Genomic DNA, 15,745 nt, shown 5'->3' with positions numbered 1-15,745 from the left:
TGTGTCTGGGTGATGACTGGAGAGGTGACTGCTGGGAATGGAACATTATACAGTAACACCAGGGGTCATGTCTGGGTGATGACTGCTGGGAATGGGGCATTATACAGTAACACCAGGGGACGTGTCCGAGTAATGACTGGAGAGGTGACTGCTGAGAATGGGGCATTATACAGTAACACCAGGGGATGTGTCTGGGTGATGACTGGTGAGGGTGACTGCTGGGAATGGGGCATTATACAGTGTCACCGGGGGACGTGTCTGGGTGATGACTGGAGAGGTGACTGCTGGGAATAAGATATTATATACAGTAACACCAGGGGACGTGTCTGGGTGATGACTGGAGAGGTGACAGCTGGGAATGGGACATTATACAGTAACACCAGGGGATGTGTCTGGGTGATGACTGGAGAGGTGATTGCTGGGAATGGGGCATTATACAGTAACACCAGGGGATGTGTCTGGGTGATGACTGGAGAGATGACTCCTGGGAATGGGGCATTATACAGTAACACCATGGGATAAGTCTGGGTGATGACTGGAGAAGTGACTGCTGGGAATGGGACATTATACAGTAACACCAGGGGATGTGTCTGGGTGATGACTGGAGAGGTGACTGCTGGTAATGGGGCATTATACAGTAACACCAGGGGATGTGTCTGGGTTGTGACTGGAGAGGTGACTGCTGGGAATGGGGCATTATACAGTAACACCATGGGATATGTCTGGGTGATGACTGGAGAGGTGACTGCTGGGAATGGGACATTATACAGTAACACAATGTGACGTGTCTGGGTGATGACTGGAGAGGTGACTGCTGGGAATGGGACATTATACAGTAACACCAGGGGTCATGTCTGGGTAATGACTGGAGAGGTGACTGCTGGGAATAGGACATTATATACAGTAACACCAGGGGACGTGTCTGGGTAATGACTGGAGAGGTGACAGCTGGGAATGGGACATTATACAGCAATACAAGGGGACGTGTCTGGGTGATGACTGGAGAGGTGACTGCTGGGAATGGAACATTATACAGTAACACCAGGGGTCATGTCTGGGTGATGACTGCTGGGAATGGGGCATTATACAGTAACACCAGGGGACGTGTCCGAGTAATGACTGGAGAGGTGACTGCTGGGAATGGGACATTATACAGTAACACCAGGGGATGTGTCTGGGTGATGACTGGAGAGGTGACTGCTGGGAATGGGGCATTATACAGTAACACCAGGGGATGTGTCTGGGTGATGACTGGAGAGGTGACTGCTGGGAATGGGATATTATACAGTAACACCAGGGGATATGTGTGGGTGATGACTGGTCAGGTGGCTGCTAGGAATGGGGCATTATACAGTAACACCAGGGGACGTGTCTGGGTGATGACTGGAGAGGTGACAGCTGGGAATGGGACATTATACAGTAACACCAGGGGATGTGTCTGGGTGATGACTGGAGAGGTGACTGCTGGGAATGGGACATTATACAGCAACACAAGGGGACGTGTCTGGGTGATGACTGGAGAGGTGACTGCTGGGAATGGGACATTATAAAGTAACACCAGGGGATGTGTCCGAGTAATGACTGGAGAGGTGACTGCTGAGAATGGGGCATTATACAGTAACACCAGGGGATGTGTCTGGGTGATGACTGGAGAGGTGACTGCTGGGAATGGGGCATTATACAGTGTCACCCGGGGACATGTCTGGGTGATGACTGGAGAGGTGACTGCTGGGAATAGGACATTATATACAGTAACACCAGGGGACGTGTCTGGGTGATGACTGGAGAGGTGACAGCTGGGAATGGGACATTATACAGTAACACCAGGGGATGTGTCTGGGTGATGACTGGAGAGATGACTGCTGGGAATGGGACATTATACAGTAACACCAGGGGATATGTGTGGGTGATGACTGGAGAGGTGACTGCTGGGAATGGGACATTATACAGTAACACCAGGGGTCATGTCTGGGTGATGACTGCTGGGAATGGGATATTATACAGTAACATAAGGGGATATGTGTGGGTGATGACTGGTGAGGTGGCTGCTAGTAATGGGGCATTATAGAGTAACACCAGGGTAAGTGTCTGGGTGATGACTGGAGAGGTGACTGCTGGGAATGGAACATTATACAGTAACACCAGGGGTCGTGTCTGGGTGATGACTGAAGAGGTGACTGCTGGGAATGGAACATTATACAGTAACACCAGGGTTCATGTCTGGGTGATGACTGGAGAGGTGACTGCTGGGAATAGGACATTATATACAGTAACACCAGGGGACGTGTCTGGGTGATGACTGGAGAGGTGACAGCTGGGAATGGGACATTACACAGTAACACCAGGGGATGTGTCTGGGTGATGACTGGAGAGGTGACAGCTGGGAATGGGACATTATACAGCAACACAAGGGGACGTGTCTGGGTGATGACTGGAGAGTTGACTGCTGGGAATGGGACATTATACAGTAACACCAGGGGTCATGTCTGGGTGATGACTGCTGGGAATGGGGCATTATACAGTAACACCAGGGGACGTGTCCGAGTAATGACTGGAGAGGTGACTGCTGAGAATGGGGCATTATACAGTAACACCAGGGGATGTGTCTGGGTGATGACTGGGGAGGTGACTGCTGGGAATGGGGCATTATACAGTGTCACCGGGGGACGTGTCTGGGTGATGACTGGAGAGGTGACTGCTGGGAATAGGACATTATATACAGTAACACCAGAGGACGTGTCTGGGTGATGACTGGAGAGGTGACAGCTGGGAATGGGACATTATACAGTAACACCAGGGGATGTGTCTGGGTGATGACTGGAGAGGTGACTGCTGGGAATGGGGCATTATACAGTAACACCAGGGGATGTGTCTGGGGGATGACTGGAGAGGTGACTGCTGGGAATGGGGCATTATACAGTAACACCATGGGATATGTCTGGGTGATGACTGGAGAGGTGACTGCTGGGAATGGGACATTATACAGTAACACAAGGGGACGTGTCTGGGTGATGACTGGAGAGGTGACTGCAGGGAATGGGACATTATACAGTAACACCAGGGGATGTGTCTGGGTGATGACTGGAGAGGTGATTGCTGGGAATGGGGCATTATACAGTAACACCAGGGGATGTGTCTGGGTGATGACTGGAGAGATGACTCCTGGGAATGGGGCATTATACAGTAACACCATGGGATAAGTCTGGGTGATGACTGGAGAAGTGACTGCTGGGAATGGGACATTATACAGTAACACAAGGGGACGTGTCTGGGTGATGACTGGAGAGGTGACTGCTGGGAATGAGGCATTATACAGTGTCACCGGGGGACGTGTCTGGGTGATGACTGGAGAGGTGACAGCTGGGAATGGGACATTATACAGTAACACCAGGGGATGTGTCTGGGTGATGACTGGAGAGGTGACTGCTGGTAATGGGGCATTATACAGTAACACCAGGGGATGTGTCTGGGTTGTGACTGGAGAGGTGACTGCTGGGAGTGGGGCATTATACAGTAACACCATGGGATATGTCTGGGTGATGACTGGAGAGGTGACTGCTGGGAATGGGACATTATACAGTAACACAATGTGACGTGTCTGGGTGATGACTGGAGAGGTGACTGCTGGGAATGGGACATTATACAGTAACACCAGGGGTCATGTCTGGGTGATGACTGCTGGGAATGGGATATGTGTGGGTGATGACTGGTCAGGTGGCTGCTAGGAATGGGGCATTATACAGTAACACCAGGGGACGTGTCTGGGTGATGACTGGAGAGGTGACAGCTGGGAATGGGACATTATACAGTAACACCAGGGGATGTGTCTGGGTGATGACTGGAGAGGTGACTGCTGGGAATGGGACATTATACAGCAACACAAGGGGACGTGTCTGGGTGATGACTGGAGAGGTGACTGCTGGGAATGGGACATTATAAAGTAACACCAGGGGATGTGTCCGAGTAATGACTGGAGAGGTGACTGCTGAGAATGGGGCATTATACAGTAACACCAGGGGATGTGTCTGGGTGATGACTGGAGAGGTGACTGCTGGGAATGGGGCATTATACAGTGTCACCCGGGGACATGTCTGGGTGATGACTGGAGAGGTGACTGCTGGGAATAGGACATTATATACAGTAACACCAGGGGACGTGTCTGGGTGATGACTGGAGAGGTGACAGCTGGGAATGGGACATTATACAGTAACACCAGGGGATGTGTCTGGGTGATGACTGGAGAGATGACTGCTGGGAATGGGACATTATACAGTAACACCAGGGGATATGTGTGGGTGATGACTGGAGAGGTGACTGCTGGGAATGGGACATTATACAGTAACACCAGGGGTCATGTCTGGGTGATGACTGCTGGGAATGGGATATTATACAGTAACATAAGGGGATATGTGTGGGTGATGACTGGTGAGGTGGCTGCTAGTAATGGGGCATTATAGAGTAACACCAGGGTAAGTGTCTGGGTGATGACTGGAGAGGTGACTGCTGGGAATGGGACATTATACAGTAACACCAGGGGTCGTGTCTGGGTGATGACTGAAGAGGTGACTGCTGGGAATGGAACATTATACAGTAACACCAGGGTTCATGTCTGGGTGATGACTGGAGAGGTGACTGCTGGGAATAGGACATTATATACAGTAACACCAGGGGACGTGTCTGGGTGATGACTGGAGAGGTGACAGCTGGGAATGGGACATTACACAGTAACACCAGGGGATGTGTCTGGGTGATGACTGGAGAGGTGACAGCTGGGAATGGGACATTATACAGCAACACAAGGGGACGTGTCTGGGTGATGACTGGAGAGTTGACTGCTGGGAATGGGACATTATACAGTAACACCAGGGGTCATGTCTGGGTGATGACTGCTGGGAATGGGGCATTATACAGTAACACCAGGGGACGTGTCCGAGTAATGACTGGAGAGGTGACTGCTGGGAATGGGGCATTATACAGTGTCACCGGGGGACGTGTCTGGGTGATGACTGGAGAGGTGACTGCTGGGAATAGGACATTATATACAGTAACACCAGAGGACGTGTCTGGGTGATGACTGGAGAGGTGACAGCTGGGAATGGGACATTATACAGTAACACCAGGGGATGTGTCTGGGTGATGACTGGAGAGGTGACTGCTGGGAATGGGGCATTATACAGTAACACCAGGGGATGTGTCTGGGGGATGACTGGAGAGGTGACTGCTGGGAATGGGGCATTATACAGTAACACCATGGGATATGTCTGGGTGATGACTGGAGAGGTGACTGCTGGGAATGGGACATTATACAGTAACACAAGGGGACGTGTCTGGGTGATGACTGGAGAGGTGACTGCAGGGAATGGGACATTATACAGTAACACCAGGGGATATGTCTGGGTGATGTCTGGTGAGGTGGCTGCTGGGAATGGGACATTATACAGTAACACCAGGGGTCGTGTCTGGGTGATGACTGAAGAGGTGACTGCTGGGAATGGGACATTATACAGTAACACCAGGGTTCATGTCTGGGTGATGACTGGTGAGGTGACTGCTGGGAATAGGACATTATATACAGTAACACCAGGGGACGTGTCTGGGTGATGACTGGAGAGGTGACAGCTGGGAATGGGACATTATACAGTAACACCAGGGGATGTGTCTGGGTGATGACTGGAGAGGTGACAGCTGGGAATGGGACATTATACAGCAACACAAGGGGACGTGTCTGGGTGATGACTGGAGAGGTGACTGCTGGGAATGGGACATTATACAGTAACACCAGGGGTCATGTCTGGGTGATGACTGCTGGGAATGGGGCATTATACAGTAACACCAGGGGACGTGTCCGAGTAATGACTGGAGAGGTGACTGCTGAGAATGGGGCATTATACAGAAACACCAGGGGATGTGTCTGGGTGATGACTGGGGAGGTGACTGCTGGGAATGGGGCATTATACAGTGTCACCGGGGGACGTGTCTGGGTGATGACTGGAGAGGTGACTGCTGGGAATAAGACATTATATACAGTAACACCAGGGGACGTGTCTGGGTGATGACTGGAGAGGTGACAGCTGGGAATGGGACATTATACAGTAACACCAGGGGATGTGTCTGGGTGATGACTGAAGAGGTGACTGCTGGTAATGGGACATTATACAGTAACACCAGGGGACGTGTCTGGGTGATGACTGGAGAGGTGACTGGCGGGAATGGGACATTATACAGTAACACCAGGGGACTTCTCTAGGTGATGACTGGAGAGGTGACTGCTGGGAATGGGACATTATACAGTAACACAAGGGGACGTGTCTGGGTGATGACTGGAGAGGTGACTGCTGGGAATGGGACATTATACAGTAACACCAGGGGTCATGTCTGGGTGATGACTGCTGGGAATGGGATATTATACAGTAACACCAGGGGATATGTCTGGGTGATGTCTGGTGAGGTGGCTGCTGGGAATGGGGCATTATAGAGTAACACCAGGGTAAGTGTCTGGGTGATGACTGGAGAGGTGACTGCTGGGAATGGGACATTATACAGTAAAACCAGGGGTCGTGTCTGGGCGATGACTGAAGAGGTGACTGCTGGGAATGGGACATTATACAGTAACACCAGGGTTCATGTCTGGGTGATGACTGGAGAGGTGACTGCTGGGAACGGGACATTATACAGTAACACCAGGGGTCGTGTCTGGGTGATGACTGGAGAGGTGGCTGTTGGGAATGTGGCATTATACAGTATCATCAGCGGATATGTCTGGGTGATGGCTGGAAAGGTGACTGCTGGGAATGGGGCATTATACAGTAACACCAGGGGACATCTCTGAGTGATGACTGGAGAGGTGACTGCTGGGAATGGGGCATTATACAGTAACACCAGGGGACGTGTCTGGGTGATGACTGGAGAGGTGACTGCTGGGAATGGGGCATTATACAGTAACACCAGGGGATGTGTCTGGGTGATGACTGGAGAGGTGACTGCTGGGAATGGGGCATTATGCAGTAACATCGGGGGACGTGTCTGGGTGATGACTGGAGAGGTGACTGCTGGGAATGGGACATTATACGGTAACACCAGGGGACGTGTCTGGGTGATGACTGGAGAGGTGACTGCTGGGAATGGGGCATTATACAGTAACACCGGGGGACGTGTCTGGGTGATGACTGGAGAGGTGACTGCTGGGAATGGGACATTATACAGTAACACCAGGGGATGTGTCTGGGTGATGACTGGAGAGGTGACTGCTGGGAATGGGACATTATACAGTAACACTAGGGGATGTGTCTGGGTGATGACTGGAGAGGTGACTACCAGGAATGGGACATTATACAGTAACACCAGGGGACTTGTCTGGGTGATGACTGGAGAGGTGAGTGCCGGGAATGGGGCTTATACAGTAACACCAGGGGACGATGGCTGGGTGATGACTGGAGAGGTGACTGCAGGGAATGGGGCATTATACAGTAACACCAGGGGATGTGTCTGGGTGATGACTGGAGAGGTGACTGCTGGGAATGGGGCATTATACAGTAACACCAGGGGACGTGTCTGGGTGATGACTGGAGAAGTGACTGCTGGGAATGGTACATTCTACAGTAACACCAGGGGATGTGTCTGGGTGATGACTGGAGAGGTGACTGCTGGGAATGGGACATTATACAGTAACACTGGGGGATGTGTCTGGGTGATGACTGGAGAGGTGACTGCTGGGAATGGGACATTATATAGTAACACCAGGGGACGTGTCTGGGTGATGACTGAAGAGGTGACTGCTGGTAATGGGACATTATACAGTAACACCAGGGGACGTGTCTGGGTGATGACTGGAGAGGTGACTGGCGGGAATGGGACATTATACAGTAACACCAGGGGACTTCTCTAGGTGATGACTGGAGAGGTGACTGCTGGGAATGGGCCATTATACAGTAACACCAGGGGACGTGTCTGGGTTATTACTGGAGAGGTGACTGCTGGGAATGGGGCATTATACAGTAACACCAGGGTTCATGTCTGGGTGATGACTGGAGAGGTGACTGCTGGTAATGGGACATTATACAGTAACACCAGGGGATGTGTCTGGGTGATGACTGTATCACTGTGTGTGTGTCAGGTTTCTATAAGGTGTCAGGATGTCACTGTCTATGTCTCCATGCAGGAGGGGGAGTATACAGAGGAACACAGGTGTTTGTACAAGGACGTAATGATGGAGAATCACCGTCCGCTCACATCACCGCGTCAGAGGAGACTGTCATGTATTGTACAGGGGAGAGCAGGTATGGGGGCCCCTATATAGACACATCACCTGATAATCACATATATACACTGTACTCAGTCACTGTGTGTCTCCTACAGATGGGCCCAGTAACAGAGATACCCCAGAGAGATGTCCCCGTCCTCTGTATTTCCAGGACTGTACAGAGGAGAATCACAGGATCCCACAGGAGGATCAGGTAGGTGGGATTTAGAGTCTCATCAATATACCAAAGTGACTGTCACTATATGATCTGTAGAGGAGCTGTGTGTCTTATACACTGATATTATACTGTTTCACCTCAGTTTAATCTGACTATATTGAAATATCATTATAGGTTTATTTTTTAATTTTTTAGGTAGAACGTCTGTCTAATATTAAAACAGAAGATATAGAAGGAGAAGAAGAGACGTATGTGACTGATATAAAGACAGAAGATATAGAGGGAGAAGAAGAGACGTATGTGACTGATATAAAGGCAGAAGATATAGAGGGAGAAGAAGAGACGTATGTGACTGATATAAAGGCAGAAGATATAGAGGGAGAAGAAGAGACGTATGTGACTGATATAAAGGCAGAAGATACAGAGGGAGAAGTAGAGACGTTTGTGACTGATATAAAGGCAGAAGATACAGAGGGAGAAGAAGAGACGTATGTGACTGATATAAAGGCAGAAGATATAGAGGGAGAAGAAGAGACGTATGTGACTGATATGAAGGCAGAAGATATAGATGGAGAAGAAGAGACGTATGTGACTGATATAAAGGCAGAAGATATAGAGGGAGAAGAAGAGACGTATGTGACTGATATAAAGGCAGAAGATACAGAGGGAGAAGAAGAGACGTATGTGACTGATATAAAGGCAGAAGATATAGAGGGAGAAGAAGAGACGTATGTGAGGGGTGATCAGCAGTGTAAGGAGGAGCAGATCCCTAAAGATATCAGCACAGGTGAGTAATAAACACTTATTACAGGACAGAGTCACATGGTGACATATTCTCCTTGCTCAGTCACTACAGCAATTTCTTATACTACAGCCTCTGTTAGTACAAACTAATGAGGAATATGTATTTTCCCCGTTGGGGACTCAGGAGACATCAGCCCCTATTATACTCCTGCTCTTCTCCTTACATCATGTCACTGTGTGTGTTTTACCAGCCCAGACGTCTGACCAGTCTCCACTCCAGACTCTAAGGGCAACAGGATGTTAGACGATCAGTCATGCTTTGCCTGAACACCCAAACATTCTAGAAAGGTATTATGAAACGTAACAGTGGAAGAATGTCAGGCCATATACCATATAGCAATTAATTAACAAAGGATATAAAGCAAAAAATATACTGTTTATGATATAAACAAATAAATCTGTCCCAAAAATAGATCCATGCCCAGTAACTTAGTCCCAGTTGGCACATGTTACAGTAGGAAACAGACTCTGAGTGTCTCTGACAGTCTTACTCCTTTAGCATATTACTTCGAGACGAAAGACAACTCCTCCGGGATTGGTTTAGGTAAAGTGTCAGGAAGGACTGTCAACAGGAATATCCCACTTTTTCAGAATAGCAGGGCCATACTCGGGTGAAGGTATCACTGTGAAGGCTCCGTTTCGCATCACAATAATCTTAGAAGGAAAGCCCCATTTGTATTGCACATTTCCTTGGGTGGACTAGACGCCTTTTGGCCATCGTCACTGGAGAAATATCTGGAAATAGCGCAGATTATCCAGGCACTCAGCCGTGGATGAGGAAGACAAAGCGACTTGTAGAATGCATTCTTTAATATGAAAAATGGACCCTGAGCAGAGTGTCCCTTGGTGCATGGATAGGGGCCTGTTTGGACTTTGGGAGTCTATGTATCCTATCAATAAGAAGGTCAGCGGCAGAAGCCTTTGGTGGAAGCTTCTGAAAATAGGACCGTGACATAATCATAAAGCTCAGCATTTGTAACAGAATTCGGAATGCACATTATTCTGATATTATTTCTCCGAGACCTGTCTTCTAAATCAATGACTTTATCATGAATAGAGAACATGTCTTCCTGAAGGGTGTCATGTGCTGAAATCAGATCTTTGTGAGATGCAACAATCTCTTTCATTTTAGTCTGTACGAGTGCCAATCTCACTGATACTGGACCTCAAAGCTTGAATATTAGAGCTAAGTTCTGAATATATTTCAGTCCTTAAATGTAGATAACATAGAATGTATAGAGCGTAGAGTAATAGGATCATCTAGGATGTCTTAAGATGTCTTCAGCCATTACAGCTGGGCTGTGCATCTGACAAGAAGAAGCAGATGATGTTTTAGCGGTCTCAGATGGACCACCTGAATTCGAGATACCAAAGAGGGGTGGCAACAGTCACATGACCTCCTCCACGAGCCCGATGGCTCACTTTCCCGATGGTCGGCATGCCTACCAACAGGGACTATTTCCACTCGTGGGTGTCCACGACACCCATAGAGTGGAAATAGAACCCGTGGCGATCGCAGGTCGCCACCGAGCCCACAATGGGCTTGCTGCACTCGCCCCTCCCCGCCGGGATCCTGGCGTCTGTATGCTGCCGGGATCCCGGCGTCATCAGGAGACCGCCGGTCAGCCATACTACACCCCCAAAGAGATGGACAGGTGGGGCCGATTGGGTATCTTTTAACCTTTCTTGGAGGTATGGAAAGCCGACTACAAAGAGACTGACCTCTCAGAGATAGGAAAATACAAATGATCTATAAATAAAAGGAGCAGTAGTACGCTGTCAGGAGGTTACATCCAGATGACTCTGTTCACAATGACATTCTTGGGGAGACGGGGGGTTTTTGAGCCAAAATTTCAAGTAAACATGATGTAATGCAACTCAAATAACACAGTAATGAGCGAGATATTCCACTAGAGGTCAGCGTCATCACAGACATGAAGTACTCAGCACAGAGAGACACAAATGGCAAAATATATTCAGTGAATAAATCCACAAAATAATATACTGTGAGGTTGTAATCAGAGTGTAATGAGCTGTACTCAGACGATACTTGATACTGGGCTCTGCATGTAGACTGAGAGGAAGTAGATTATAGTGGTACCATATAAATAGAGGGTAGTGTCACCTCCAGGCAAATGCTTCAATTTAGTGTAGTGACCCCGGTCCAGCCATCAGGACACTTATTTAGCAGCTTATATCAATTTTAAACCTTATTGAAGGCAAAGCATGCGATGGGCGGGTGCCAGGATACAAAATGGCAGCCACCTCACTTTCCAATATCATTGCCGGGCTCGGTGACTGTGGGCAGACCGTTCTGTCCCCAGCAATAGTGGGAGCTGCGCACCCATGTGAGTGGGACAGCATTTGCTCCCACCTAAGGAAAAATTGCCCCCAAGTCAGGTGTTTGGAGCGTGCAGGAAAGACTGGGCGCACTTATCCCCAAAATTCAGCCCGTGGCTTCAGCGGCGTCGCTAGGCTGCAACAGTGAACAGTGCCCGGAGTGAGCAGAGCGAGCGGCTTTAGGGCAGGAGGAGTGGGGGACTTAATAGAGCGGTGGCCGAGAGCTATCAGGTACGTTAGATAAGAAGCCACTTACTGAGGAGAGCTCCAGAAAGCACGTCTGGATGGACTCAGGCCACGACCCTCTTATTTATTCTCTTATATACTAACAGGGGTGACAGGTGTGGTACATCCCTGCAAAGGCAGATCCAATCTCTCATCAGACTCTGCTGTCTTCCCTGCACTCTCACTTAGATGTTCACTGCTGCCAGTAGCACACGTATGAGAAGCAGAAGTATGGCGTCAGCTGTATAGATCCTGATATGTAATTCTCTGTATCATACTTACCGTACACACATCATCCTTATTACTATTGAGAATATAGAGGTAAGACACTGATGATGGGGGTGTAAAAGTGGATTATAACCTAGCAGATGATGATGAGTGCAGTGTATTATATGGTGTATTGCATGTAAAGTACCTTGTTTCACACCTACTCTGCTGTAGCAATATACCTTATATAAGGGTGAGTAACACATGTACAGGCTTACCAGCGTATGAGCACACACATAAAGGAATGCTACCTTACCAATGCTTCCAGGAGTAACGTTAGGAGACATTTCTCTGATCCATCAGCTCATATGACTGATGTTATTGTTCATCTAGAATCTCCAATTCATACGATATGTTCCCCATCCATTGTTTTACATTGGTGCTGACATAGGACTTGGCGAGTGACTATATCTCCATTTATACTTCATGGTTAGTTACCAGTACAAGAGAGAGATATATCTAAGTCTTATTATAATTTCTCTGACGTCCTAGTGGATGCTGGGAACTCCGTAAGGACCATGGGGAATAGCGGCTCCGCAGGAGACTGGGCACAAATAAAAAGCTTTAGTACTACCTGGTGTGCACTGGCTCCTCCCCCTATGACCCTCCTCCAAGCCTCAGTTAGATTTTTGTGCCCGAACGAGAAGGGTGCACACTAGGGGCTCTCCTGAGCTGCTTAGTGAAAAGTTTAGTTTTAGGTTTTTTATTTTCAGTGAGACCTGCTGGCAACAGGCTCACTGCATCGAGGGACTAAGGGGAGAAGAAGCGAACTCACCTGCGTGCAGAGTGGATTGGGCTTCTTAGGCTACTGGACACCATTAGCTCCAGAGGGATCAAACACAGGCCCAGCCATGGAGTCCGGTCCCAGAGCCGCGCTGCCGGCCCCCTTACAGAGCCAGAAGCAAGAAGAGGTCCAGAAAATCGGCGGCAGAAGACATCCTGTCTTCCACAAGGTAGCGCACAGCACCGCAGCTGTGCGCCATTGCTTCTCAGCACACTTCACGCTCCAGTCACTGAGGGTGCAGGGCGCTGGGGCGGGGGCGCCCTGAGCAGCAATAAAAACACCTTGGCTGGCGAAAATGCATCACATATAGCCCCCAGGGCTATATGGATGAATTTTAACCCCTGCCAGTTTTCCGAAAAAAAGCGTGAGAAAAGGCCGCCGTGAAGGGGGCGGAGCCTATCTCCTCAGCACACAGGCGCCATTTTCCCTCACAGCTCCGCTGGAAGGATGTCTCCCTGACTCTCCCCTGCAGTCCTGCACTACAGAAACAGGGTAAAAAAGAGAGGGGGGCACTAATTAGCGTAATATTAACAATACAGCAGCTATAAAGGGAGAAACACTTATATAAGGTTATCCCTGTATATATATAGCGCTCTGGTGTGTGCTGGCATACTCTCCCTCTGTCTCCCCAAAGGGCTAGTGGGGTCCTGTCCTCTATCAGAGCATTCCCTGTGTGTGTGCTGTGTGTCGGTACGTTTGTGTCGACATGTATGAGGAGGAAAATGATGTGGAGGCGGAGCAATTGCCTGTAATGGTGAGGTCACCCCCTAGGGAGTCGACACCTGAGTGGATGGCTTTATGGAAGGATTTACGTGACAGTGTCAGCTCTTTACAAAAGACAGTTGATGACATGAGACAGCCGGCTACTCAGCTTGTGCCTGTCCAGGCGTCTCAGAAACCATCAGGGGCTCTAAAACGCCCGTTACCTCAGATGGTAGATACAGACGTCGACACGGATACTGACTCCAGTGTCGACCGTGAAGAGACAAACGTGACTTCCAGTAGGGCCACACGTTACATGATCACGGCAATGAAAGAGGTTTTAAACATTTCTGATACTGCAAGTACCACTAAAAAGGGTATTATGTGGGGTGTGAAAAAACTACCCGTAGTTTTTCCTGAATCAGATGAATTAAATGAGGTGTGTGATGAAGCGTGGGTTTCCCCCGATAAAAAACTGATAATTTCTAAAAAAATTATTGGCATTATACCCTTTCCCGTCAGAGGTTAGGGTGCGTTGGGAAACACCCCCTAGGGTGGATAAAGCGCTCACACGCTTATCAAAAAGTGGCGTTACCGTCTCCTGATACGGCCGCCCTCAAGGAACCAGGTGACAAGAAAACTGGAGAATACCCTGAAATGTATATACACACATACTGGTGTTATACTGCGACCAGCAATCGCCTGAGCCTGGATGTGCAGCGCTGGGGTGGCTTGGTCGGATTCCCTGACTAAAAATATTGATACCCTGGATAGGGACAGTACATTGCTGACTATAGAGCATTTAGAAGATGCATTGCTATATATGCGAGATGCACAGAGGGATATTTGCACTCTGGCATCAAGAGTGAGTGCGCTGTCCATTTCTGCCAGAAGGGGGTTATGGACGCGACAGTGGTCAGGTGATGCGGATTCTAAACGGCATATGAAAGTATTGCCTTATAAAGGGGAGGAGTTATTTGGGGTCGGTCTATCGGACCTAGTGGCCACGGCAACTGCTTGGAAATCCACTTTTTTACCCCAGGTCGCCTCTCAGCATAAAAAGACGCCGTCTTATCAGGCTCAGTCCTTTCGTCCCCATAAGGGCAAGCGGACAAAAGGTTCCTCATTTCTGCCCCGGGGCAGAGGAAAGGGGAAAAGACTGCAACAGACAGCCACTTCCCAGGAACAGAAGCCCTCTCCCGCTTCTGCCAAGTCCTCAGCATGACGCTGGGGCCTTACAAACGGACTCAGGCACGGTGGGGGCCCGTCTCAAGAATTTCAGCGCGCAGTGGGCTCACTCGCAAGTGGACCCCTGGATCCTTCAGGTAGTATCTCAGGGGTACAAATTGGAGTTCAAGACGTCTCTCCCTCGTCGTTTCCTGAAGTCTGCTTTACCAACGTCTCCCTCCGACAGGGAGGCAGTATTGGCGGCAATTCACAAGCTGTATTCCCAGCAAGTGATAATCAAGGTACCCCTACTACAACAAGGGAAGGGGTATTATTCCACGCTGTTTGTGGTACCGAAGCCGGACGGCTCGGTGAGACCTGTTTTAAATCTGAAGTCTTTGAACACTTACATACAAAGGTTCAAATTCAAGATGGAGTCACTCAGGGCAGTGATCGCGAACCTGGAAGAGGGGCACTATATGGTGTCTCTGGACATCAAAGATGCCTACCTCCATGTCCCCATTTACCCTTCTCATCAAGGGTATCTCAGGTTTGTAATACAAAACTGTCACTATCAGTTTCAGACACTGCCGTTTGGATTATCCACGGCACCCCGGGTCTTTACCAAGGTAATGGCCGAAATGATGATTCTTCTTCGAAGAAAAGGTGTTTTAAATATCCCTTACTTGGACGATCTCCTGATAAGGGCAAGATCCAGGGAACAGTTGGTAGTCGGAGTAGCACTATCTCAAGTAGTGCTGCGGCAGCACGGGTGGATTCTCAATATCCCAAAATCGCAGCTGATTCCGACGACACGTCTTCTGTTCCTAGGGATGATCCTGGACACAGTCCAGAAAAAGGTGTTTCTCCCGGAGGAGTAAGCCAGGGAGTTATCCGAGCTAGTCAGAAACCTCCTAAAACCAGGCCAGGTCTCAGTGCATCAATGCACAAGGGTCCTGGGAAAAATGGTGGCTTCCTACGAAGCAATTCCATTCAGCAGATTCCACGCAAGAACATTTCAGTGGGATCTGCTGGACAA

The 15,745-nt window shown here is 49.1% G+C and overlaps 1 protein-coding gene across 1 annotated transcript in view; it reads left to right on the top strand.

Moving 5' to 3' along the window:
- Positions 1 to 15,745, top strand: part of LOC134983266 (gastrula zinc finger protein XlCGF26.1-like) — a 28,896-nt gene that overhangs the window by 8,866 nt on the left and 4,285 nt on the right. The window lies entirely within an intron of this gene.

The sequence above is a fragment of the Pseudophryne corroboree genome (assembly GCF_028390025.1).
Source record: "Pseudophryne corroboree isolate aPseCor3 chromosome 3 unlocalized genomic scaffold, aPseCor3.hap2 SUPER_3_unloc_11, whole genome shotgun sequence".
NCBI lineage: Eukaryota > Metazoa > Chordata > Amphibia > Anura > Myobatrachidae > Pseudophryne > Pseudophryne corroboree.
The sequence above is the reverse complement of the archived record's forward strand: the minus strand, read 5'-3'. Positions and strand labels throughout refer to the sequence as shown.